The 10,168-nt window shown below is 42.2% G+C and overlaps 1 pseudogene; it reads right to left on the bottom strand.

The window, feature by feature from the left end:
• On the bottom strand, positions 9,395 to 10,111 carry LOC8073733 (annotated as a pseudogene).

Raw genomic sequence — 10,168 nt, 5'->3', positions numbered from 1 at the left:
AATGACTTGCTAGAATATCTAATTGAGGTGCTTATCATATTTATATATGGCTAAGTTATGCTGATCAGATTAATTATCTTTGTCACTATTCATTACTTCATATATCCTTTATGTGACACTTATCCCTGTGTGAAAGAGTTAGATAAATGTTCTCAATTATACATGCAATGATAGATACTCAATCTTATATTCCATTCTATAATCAACATTGATGATTACTAATCCCTTCCCAGTGGTAAAAATATAAATAACGATACCTGAAATACTTCCCGGTTAAAATGCTACATCGGTATTAATCTGTGCGCTTGCAGATCTCATTCATTATTTATTTAGATGAGCAATTGCATATTTCAATACCGTGTCTCTCATGTCATGCTGGGGATGACAACTTGGCTTAAGTGGTATGAGAGACAGGTTTGGCATTTTTAGCGCCGTTATCAGAATTAGAGACTAAGTCTACTTTTGGTAATGATGTTAAGAATACCCAACAAGCATTTTTGGCGCCGTTGCCGGGGAAGGTTGATAACTAATCAGGAATGAATATAGGATTTTGAGTTATCATTCGCATCACTAATATGATTGAGCTTATCAATTCTCTCATACAGTTTTACCCTGATATTTTTCTATTTTATCTTATGCAGGGTAATGTATGAATAGAAGACATCTTCCAGGAAATTTTGTTGACAATCCCGAAGCATTATTCAAAAAAAACAAGAGCCAAGCTCAAGAAGAGATCATCAACACTTCAGCAAGAAGCTTCATCCAATCAAGAAGATCACCGGAACTTGTCTTCAAAATTTGAAGCCATGGCGAACAAATCGATCCGTGAGTTCTCAGCTCCCACTACGGACAACATCCGTACTGGACCTACTGCAGAGATCGACGGCAACTTTGAGCTCAAGCCTGGACTTATCAACATGGTGCAATCCAATCAGTTCTGTGGGAAGGCACACGAAGATGCTAGTGCTCATCTCCAACACTTTCTGGAGATTTGGAGATTTGCAGCACATTTACCATATCAGGAGTCCCTAGAGATGCTATACTACTTAACCTCTTTCCATTCTCACTCTTGGGAAGAGCGAAGCAGTGGTTCTATGCTACAAAGGAGAAGAATACTACGTGGGCACTCTGCTCCACGAACTTTCTGGCTAAGTTCTTTCCCATGGGCAAGACCAATGCTCTCCGTGGGAAAATTACAAGTTTTCAGCAACAACATGATGAATCTGTTCCAGAAGCATGGGAGCGCTTCCAAGACTACATCCTAGAATGTCCCCATCATGGAATGGAGAGTTGGCTACTGATGCAGACGTTTTATCATGGGCTCGGCAACAGTGCCCGAGAAAACCACGGATGTTGCAGCTGGAGGAGCATTCTTATCACTTACCATACCACAAGCCACAGCTCTTGTGGAGAAGATGGCGTCCAACCAAAGCTGGAATGAAGAAAGGACCCAGACACGCAAGAAAGGTGGAGGTATGCATCAGCTCAAGGAGGTAGACATGCTGTCTGCAAAGCTAGACCTGCTCATGAAGAAGCTTGAAGATAGAGCTGGAGATAAGAAAGAAGTTATGCACATCTACGACTCTCACATGACTTGTGAGGAGTGTGGAAATACTGGACACTCAGGCAATCACTACCCTGAGATGCTTGAGGATGTGAACTACATCAACAACAACAACTACTACTACTACAACCATCCTCAACATAATCAAGGTTGGAATCAACAGAGGCCTAACTACTCAATTAATTATCAAGGTAAAAATTCTTACAATAATACTAATAATTTTCCACCTCTGAGAGAGTTAGTGTCTAATCAAGAAAAGCTAATGGATAACCTATCTAAGAAATTGGCATCTAATGATAAAATGCTAGAAAATATAAATAATAGAATGGATAATTTCTCTACTGCCATCAAGAATCAAATTAGCTTCAATAAAATGATTGAATCTTAGTTAAATCAAATAGCTGCTGTTGTTCCTACTACTAACCCCGGTATCCCATCACAACCGGAAGGATTAGAATCTGCAAATCTTGTAGACATGTTTGATGCAGGTAACTACTGGAGTAACTCCGTCACTGAAGCTACTACTGACCTTCTGCCGGTCAAGAGAGGCGATCCAGGACGCCCCGTCATCCCGATCTCCATTGGCATGGTGGACTTCCCAGAAGCACTCTGCGACTTTGGCTCTAGTGTCAACATTATGCCCAAGGTACTCTATGAAAAATTCTTTATATATCCTTTATTAGAAACAACCATGTGTTTGCAGTTTGCAGATCAGACGATAAGTTTTCCAAAAGAAATATTGAAGAACCTCTGCGTCCGAGTTGGTACCTTGTATGCCCCAGCAGACTTCGTGGTGATAGAGACCGGTAATGATGAGAGGGCACCCATCATCTTAGGGAGGCCATTCTTGAATACCTCGGGAGCTGTCATCTACGCTAGTGCTGCCAAGATCAGTTTCTACATCAATGGGAGAAAGGAGACGTTTTCCTTCAAGAACAAGGCTACACAAATCCCAGAGCAATCTAGACATGAACCAAGGAAGAGGACCAACAGGAGGAACAGGAACAACTAAGTGTGGACCGAATCAGCTAAGATGGTCACTGCAGTTCAAGGAGGTCAAGATCATCGACTTAAGTCACCGTTTCTGACCAAAAAGGACGACCCAGGAATGCCAAGCATCTATTGCTCTATAAATGGATACAACTTCTACAAGACGTTTTGTGACACCGGATCGGGCGTCAACAAAATGGCCGCAGTCACCTATCGGCTCTTGTTCGGAACCATGCCCCTGAAACCAACATACGTTCAGCTCCAGATGGCACATCAAACATTTCGAGAGGTTAAAGGCATAGTAACTGATATCCCTATCAAAATAGACAATCATTTTATCTACACAGACTTTCAGGTTATTGACATGGGAGAAGACGAATACGATCCACCCATCATCCTTGGAAGACCGTTCCTCAGCACCGTTAAAGCAATCATCTATATTGGAACTGGAGAAGTCCATATGCACTTCCCCTCAGAGAAGGTACGCCGCTATTTTACTAACCCTAACTATATTGTTAAAGACTCTAAGCAGGTCAGAAAATGAAGCAACCGCAACCAGAGGAGGCAAATCATCAACAACGGATGGGCAGACTATGAAGGAGAAGTGGTAAGATCAGAAGACATACAGTTTAAACAGAACTGTCCTGAGGAGACCGTAGCACCGAGTCAGAAAGAGAAGATAGTTATACACGAAGAGGAGGCGCCGCCGGAACCACCGACTCCGCCACCCAACGAACCCCACGACAATTGAGAAAGCGGAGAGTCCCGTTCGGAGGACTTAAAAACACTGAATGCCTTGCCAAGAGGTAAACTTGGTAGTTATCCTTTCCCTTTCAATTATTTCAAACAGTTTACTTAGTTAATCATGTTCATACTATACTAAAAAGAAAATAAAAATGTGAAAAACAGTAAGCCCCATGTGAGTATACGAGTGGCATAAAACCCATAAGTACATTCACTGTGGTGGCATAAAAATAAAATAAATATTTTTTCTGCTTTATAAAATAAAAATATAAAAATAGGGAGTAACATTTATTGAGGAGGCTCAACATGATAAAGGCTAGATATTTATGCTAACACTTAATCAGTTTCACAAAGCTTTGTTGTCTATTTAAGCTCCACAGAATTTAAGAATCAAGAAGACTAGCAGACGGAGGACATTATAATCGCTGTCAGGATACTGCCGACTTTCAAATACACCTCTGCCACCTGCTAGCTACATCAAGAGAAATTACGTCAAAATTCAGCTTGGGGTAGAGCACCCCCATTTATCCCGCTTAGTATTTCTACCTATCTTTATACTTATACTATATTAAAATATAAATATACATAACTATAAAAAATAAAATAAAGATTTTTATGCTTATATATATATATATATCTTTTGCTTAGTGTGCTTAATAAATAAATAAAGTGGCTATGCTAAACTGAATCTTAATAATAAAACTCTAGCATGGATATGATGAATAGTTGCTCTACCTAATTTTCAAATTTTGAGTTCTCTCTCAAGTTTAGACATAACTGTTATAATTTAAAGCTTGCTCTAAACCTGAACTTGTGGGAAGAAAACTTGATGTGAAGTCTAAGTTGTTAACGGAGACGATATGGGAAGGTTGAGCTGCTGTTTATTTGTTCCTAGAGATGCTAGAATTCTGGAGAAGTTTATCTTTTAAAATCATTAAAATATCACATGATGAGTTCCTGTATGATGAGAGTTTAAATTCCTACCACAGCCATATATACATGCTTGCTAGATTTTGAGCCACACATTTACTTTTTACTGCTTATGAGCATTGAGTGTGGTCAAGTTGTGTAGACCCTTAGGAGCTTGTCATGTGGATAAATCAAGATTCACTTGCACGTTCACTCACACATGCTGCTTCTACTCCGGAAGTACCATCCACATATATCCATCCATTCCCTTCTCCAGAACCACCCAAAAATATTTTACTCCTAATCCGGGAGAGAATAACCAAAAATATTTCTGTTTTTCCCTTGTGAAATAAATGCTCAAGTTATCTTGTTACTACCACTTGCTATATTATCTCAAGAGATGAGTGCTCTAAAAAAAGAAGATACGAGGAAATAAAAAGGGGCAAGTGCCTGAAACCTCGAAAGAAAAGAAAAAGTGAGACGAGAGGTAAAAATGGACAAGTGTCCGACAGTAGAATTAGGGATACAAGATACCCACATGAGAGGAAATAAAAAGAAAATATAGAGCATCTCATTCCCCTCAAAAAGTTTCAAAAGAGCAAAAGTAGAATTAGACATTCACCATTGTTATCACCATACGCCATTCATTCGCCACACATGCACATCTTGATTTGACTTATTGACTTGTTATTTTGGATCCATGGTTTGACTATGCAATAAATGTCTTGTAAGTATGTATATTTTATCTCCCACCTATGAGCTCCAGATATTAAAGCCTTATTAGAGTAGGATGAGAGAGAAGGCAATGTCACTATGCCTTATACCACAAATACTACATATTTTGAGAGAAGGCATATACCATCACTACCTTGGTAAGGATCCAGAGAGATTTGAGAGAGTCATACAAGGAATCTCTGAGTTTTATTTGAAAATCTGCAAAAACTCCAGAGCTATAGCTGATCAAGAATAAGAGACATGGCACTTGACTAGACTGTTCTATCTTTTAACTACTCAAGACAGAAGTGACGGTTACAAGTCCCATGGTGAAAGGTAAAATGAATAAGTTTTAATTCTTGACAGTTTACTCTAACTCAGAGATGAGATCTTATTTAAAAGTATATGTACCGTCAACTTTTAAAGGCATTACAACAACTTCCGATCCATCACTGAGATTATCCTTGCTCAGGGACGAGCAAGAGGTAAGCTTAGGGGAGTTTGTTGACGGTCCTTAAGTATCAAATTTAATTATCAAATAAACGAAGAAAAGGATCCAAATGAAATCAACATCCAAACTTAGGGTTTTATCTGACAGAATTCCACGAGTTTTGGTGTTTGTCTATTTCTGTAGGGGGTTATCAGTAAATAAGAAAGAAAGACCCACACGTCAGGGATTACATAGAGATATTAACGTGCTGCGCAATTATCTTACATCTAGAAGACTCCAGAAGCCATGAGAACGAAGCGGAGGGAGAACGGGGCCTGGCCCAGGGCGCCCGCCCACCTCTGGAGTCCAATCAGGACTCTCTTTCGGGATTACGCTCCACCGACCTAAAGGATCAAGGATAACCATTCAATCAATGTCGGTTTGATCCGACGGCCCATATGCACTTGGAAGGAATATAAAACCAGACCCCTGGCCCCTGGAGGAGAGAGCCTCTCAACCCTAATTCATTATTCATCAAGGGAGAAGAAGCCTCTGATCAAGCCTAGAGCCACCACATCAATTAGACATCTAGATTAGCATAGCTACATAGGATTAGAACTAGAAGGAGTCAATCTTCGATTGGTTTCCGGATCTGTCAAGAGGATTCTTGGTAATTCTCTCTTGTTCTTCAATTGTTCATCTTTGTTCTTCAATATTATGAATATGACTTTGTTCTACTTCAATATATTGCTTATGACTTTGCTCTACTTGTTTATATTCAAGATTATATTCTTCTTAGTTTATCATAATTATATACTTGGCTTAGTTAGATTGGAATTATCTCCATGTTTAGGATCGTATAGTGTTTATCCATCGGATCCATGGGTAAATGATAGATATTGTGTAGGCGTGGTGCTTATACCGTATTTATCTGCGATTATACCCAATGTGCCAGATTGTGGGGTAGTTCATGGTAGTGACAGCTCTATTGATTCTTATATAGTCCCCCTCTCGTGTATAGGGCTGGCAGAGCAACATTACTATAGGGGAGTGATTACGATGTTTCTCATATTCCTTGCTAATATCAATATGCATGTGCGTAATCTTGTCTTACAATGATTGCTAAGTATAATTGCACTAACTATGATATGCTAGACTGTATAGTTGAGAATAATTTAGGAAATATTCTTGTAGTTCGTCCTAATTCCATACTAATGACTTGCTAGAATATCTAATTGAGGTGCTTATCATATTTATATGTGGCTAAGTTATGCTGATCAGATTAATTATCTTTGTCACTATTCATTACTTCATATATCCTTTATGTGACACTTATCCCTGTGTGAAAGAGTTAGATAAATGTTCTCAATTATACATGCAATGATAGATACTCAATCTTATATTCCATTCTATAATCAACATTGATGATTACTAATCCCTTCCCAGTGGTAAAAATATAAATAACGATACGTGGAATACTTCCCGGTTAAAATGCTACATCGGTATTAATCTGTGCGCTTGCAGATCCCATTCATTATTTCTTTAGATGAGCAATTGCATATTTCAATACCGCGTCTCTCATGTCATGCTAGAGATGACAACTTGGCTTAAGTGGTATGAGGGATAGGTTTGGCATTTTTGGCGCCGTTATCAGAATTAGAGACTAAGTCTACTTTTGGTAATGACGTTAAGAATACCCAACATGTCACACCTTGATTATGGAAGTCTAGTCGAGCAAACGACCAGACCTCGAGCATAGGATACACCTTGATTATATGCTCCTAATACGAATCCTAGAGCATTTAATGTGCTCCACCTACTCCCACCTAACATTATGGCTAGAGCGACCGTAATGATGGATCGTACCCCGGTCACTTTCTACTTTTTACCGCCCATACCTAGGGAGTTGGTGAATCGTATAAAACAGTTTCGCCATCCCATGCACTGTGCCCCATTAGGCACCCTCTCAAGACGTGTTGGTCACCGCCTCCACCAAATTCTCTAGGGTCTAGCCTTATCCGCTCAATCCTCAAGACCGTCGATTGCCTTCTCGAGCAAGGATCCCATGAAGCCGGTCAGCGCTTCAACAACTCCTGACGCGACACATGCAGGGATACATACGCACGCGTATGGGCACCAGTCTCCTATCAACTGTCGGCCACGTCATCACGTATGCGAGAAGGATGATCGCATCATTACCAAAGTACATTGCTACAAGACTTGCCATGCCACACCTCTACAGCAACCTCAACTTGATCGGCATCCACCCTGACATCATTGCCTATGTTAGCCCTAGGAATCATGTAACCTTGTGCCCCTCCTTCGCCTATACACCCATACACCCAAAACCCTAGCCACATACTGATAGGGTCCTGGGGACTTCGGGTTCCAACAGTCAAGCCTTCTCCTCACAACCCCGCTCTCATTTGCTTGTATTCGCCCCTATACAAGCGCTTTAGTGCAAGATAATACAATATCTCCCACCCTACTGGATGTAGGGCCTTCTTTGCCTGAACTAGGATAAACCATGTGTGTTCTTTTTGCATCACCATCCAGAAGAGGGAGCCCGCACACAATTCACTCGTTGGTGTTGGCCCCGGGGGTCAAAACATTGACAACTCGAAAAAGAACGTATCTCCGGTATTGGTAAGGTGAGGATGAGAGGGCAGAAACAGGGAGAAAACTCTTGAGGTAAACAACTCTATGCCGCATTCATGTCCATCCACCACTTGGAGTCGGAGCAGACTCCCTCAACCATATGTAGAGAGAGAAATCATCATGCACCATGGCAAATCCCAACCCATCATCCTCAACCAACATGAGCACAACAACGGTAGACACCTTGCATATCGTCGATAGCCCGATGACCGATAGTTCTTCCTTGGCCAAATCGTACTCTAGGATCCCACTATTGCACCTTAGGGGGAAGTAGAGTGTGTTCGTAACAAGGGCACTGTAAGTGCAATGTTGCTAAACATAACTAGGATCCTTAGTATAGGTTGGTTGGCTCCACTCATCGGCCTCCGATGAGTAGACGTAAGCATGAGTGAACATGCTGAACACATATCCTCCCACCAAAACCACTGTGAAGGGACCATCTGATGGGCATTCCATGTGGTTGCAGCCCGGTGTTCCATAGAGCAAAGTAGCGTTCCAATAGGCCTAGAGAGAGCAAGGGAGCCAGAGCTTGTGCACCTCATCGGTGGCCGGAGTCCAAACGTTGAGCCCGTTCCTTGCAGGGTTACTCCGGATGGGGTTGTAGTAGAAGAGGGTATGGCCATGCCGAGCGTCCAGGGGAGACTAAGTGTGGTAGCTGGCATCAGACAGGAAGGAGGAAGAGGTGGGAAAGAAGGAGGTGTGGTAGTGGCTGGTGAAAGGCGGCGGATGATGAGCCCAAGCCTGGAGGGTGTGCGGAGGAACTGCCGGAATCGACACCGGAAGCCGGGATCTGTGACGAGACGACACCAGTGCTTGCAGACCAGGGCGGCACAGACGAGCTGTGCCGCTTCATCCGACGGAAGGCGGAGCAGGATCTCTTCCACGAGCTCGTCCATCAGTGTCGGCGGCTGGCTTTGTGGCAGTGGCGCGGCCATGGTGCTCGGCACTGGCCGTGGATCAGATCGGTGCAGAGGCGAGGGTTTGGTCAGTAGGGTGTCGGGCCGTGGGGTGCTATTATAGAAAGGGATGAAAAAATGGAAATATGAGTCTGACACATGTCACTGAACGTGACTAAAGATGGGGATAGCCATTCAAATGGATACCCACGATTTTTCTCTAGTGTAATTTAATAAACTACATAGACACTTTTTCTTATTTTTTTCATTTAGTTCATTTAATTACACTAGAGAAGAACCGTGGATACCTGTTTGGAGCACCGTCCCCATCCTTATACGTGACCGATCCAAGGTTTATGCCGAAATTCAAATCCCGGAAGGCTTTATTTGCAATGCGATTGGAATACGAGTCTGACTGACAAAGTTCTTCACTGAATTCTATATCGAATCGAATTCGAAAACACTCCATGATGATATATTCGAAAACTATTGGCACCCGATGCATCCATCATACATGTTTCCGTTTATACAAACAAAAGACAAATATATTCGAAAATACAAACGTACTTGAACTTGAACTGACATAACATGGCTTGATTGGCATATATATGTTCCAAAGCTGAACCAACCCAATTTGCTTGATTGGCATATATATGTTTCACAAGCTAACCAAGCCAGTTTGCTGATTATATTGCTTGATTACTCTCCAAACGCAAAGGCAGTGGCATCAAAGGTGTCCGAGAGGCCGGTACCGGTCTTGAAGGTGACCTTCTCCGGTGAGGCCTCGGGAACATACACCTCGACAACGCTGAGCCAGAGCATCAGCTCCTTGGTCTTGACGCCAGTGATCTTCCCTAGCTTGCCCTTCTCGGCGATTGCCGTGACCTCAGCGGCATATGACACCGTCTGCTTGATCTTCTTGAAGGTGTGCTCTACCTTCTTCTTCCTCTGCACCAACTACAAAAAACCCGTAACAAGGTTGTACCCAAACTCCTGAATGTCCTCCATTGGAAGCAGGCCCTTGGGGAGGCCGAGCTCCTCTAGCAGTTCAACGGACTTCTTCCTGCATGCGGCATCCCCAGTGACAATCTCTGCACCGGCACGGTGGCTCTCGATGGCCTGGGACGCCATGGTTTACAAATCGAGCTGTGAGTAGCGCCAAGAAAAGAATCTGTCGTTGTAACTGTAGCTGGTTGCTTAGGAGAGTGATGGTGTGTTTGTGTATGGGAGATGGAGCAACAACACGTATATAAATAGGCAGGC

This window comes from Sorghum bicolor, chromosome 10, assembly GCF_000003195.3.
Source record: "Sorghum bicolor cultivar BTx623 chromosome 10, Sorghum_bicolor_NCBIv3, whole genome shotgun sequence".
Classification (NCBI taxonomy): domain Eukaryota; kingdom Viridiplantae; phylum Streptophyta; class Magnoliopsida; order Poales; family Poaceae; genus Sorghum; species Sorghum bicolor.
Note: the sequence above shows the minus strand (reverse complement) of the source record. Positions and strands in the feature narration are given on the sequence as shown.